General features: G+C 41.6%; 1 pseudogene; it reads left to right on the top strand.

Annotated features, from left to right (window-relative positions):
* Positions 1 to 221: 221 nt before the first annotated feature.
* On the top strand, positions 222 to 967 carry LOC111539202 (annotated as a pseudogene).
* The last annotated feature ends 261 nt before the right edge of the window (positions 968 to 1,228 follow it).

Here is a 1,228-nt window from a genome sequence, read left to right as displayed (position 1 = left end):
TACCAGGCTATCATAGGCATTAGGGATACAGCTTTAAACAAAACAGACAACATTGACCATCCTGGAGCACATATTCTAGTAATAATAAACAAATGTAAACAAATTCGTAAATAGTATGTTAGATTGTAAAAAGCACTCTGGAGAAAAAGCTATTAAGGAGAACAATAAAAATGTATATGGGGTTAATTAAAAAACAAAACAGCCTTTTTCTGGCCGGAACCATGGAGGGTGTAGAAGAGAAGAAGAAGAAGGTTCCTGCTGTGGCAGAAGCTCTTAAGAAAAAGCGAAGGAATTTTGCAGAGCTGAAGATCAAGCACCTGAGAAAGAAGTTTGCCCAAAAGATGCTTCGAAAGGCAAGGAGGAAGCTTATCCATGAAAAAGCGAAGCACTATCACAAGGAATATAGGCAGATGTACAGAACTGAAATTCGAATGGCGAGGATGGCAAGAAAAGCTGGCAACTTCTATGTACCTGCTGAACCCAAATTGACATTTGTCATCAGAATCAGAGGTATCTGTGGCGTGAGCCCAAAGGTCCGAAAGGTATTGCAGCTTCTTCGCCTTCGTCAAATCTTCAAGGGAATCTTTGTGAAGCTCAACAAGGCTTCGATTAACGTGCTGAGGATTGTAGAGCCATATATTGCATGGGGGTACCCCAATCTGAAGTCAGTAAATGAGCTATTTACAAGCGTGGCTATGGCAAAATCAATAAGAAGCGAATTGCTTTGACAAATAACGCTTTGATTGCTCGATCTCTTGGTAAATATGGTATCATCTGCGTGGAGGATCTGACTCATGAGATCTATACTGTTGGAAAACGCTTCAAAGAGGCAAATAACTTCCTGTGGCCCTTCAAATTATCTTCTCTAAGAGGTGGAATGAAGAAAAAGACCACCCATTTTGTAGAAGGTGGAGATGCTGGCAACAGGGAGAACCAGATCAACAGGCTTATTAGAAGAATGAACTAAGGTGTCTACCATGATTATTTTTCTAAGCTGGTCAGTTAATGAACAGTACCTGCTCTCAAATTGAAAAAAAAAAAAAAAACAAAGCAAAATAAAAAAAAAAGGTGGGCCAGGTATGGTGGCTCACGCCTGTTATCCCAGCACTTTGTGAGGCTGAGGTGGGTAGATTGCTTGAGCCCAGGGGTTCAAGATCAGCCTGGGTAACATGGTGAAACCCCATCCCTACCCCAAATAAGCTAGGTGTGGTGGTGCACACCTGTGGTC

This window comes from Piliocolobus tephrosceles, chromosome 1 (assembly GCF_002776525.5).
Source record: "Piliocolobus tephrosceles isolate RC106 chromosome 1, ASM277652v3, whole genome shotgun sequence".
NCBI lineage: Eukaryota > Metazoa > Chordata > Mammalia > Primates > Cercopithecidae > Piliocolobus > Piliocolobus tephrosceles.
Note: the sequence above shows the minus strand (reverse complement) of the source record. Positions and strands in the feature narration are given on the sequence as shown.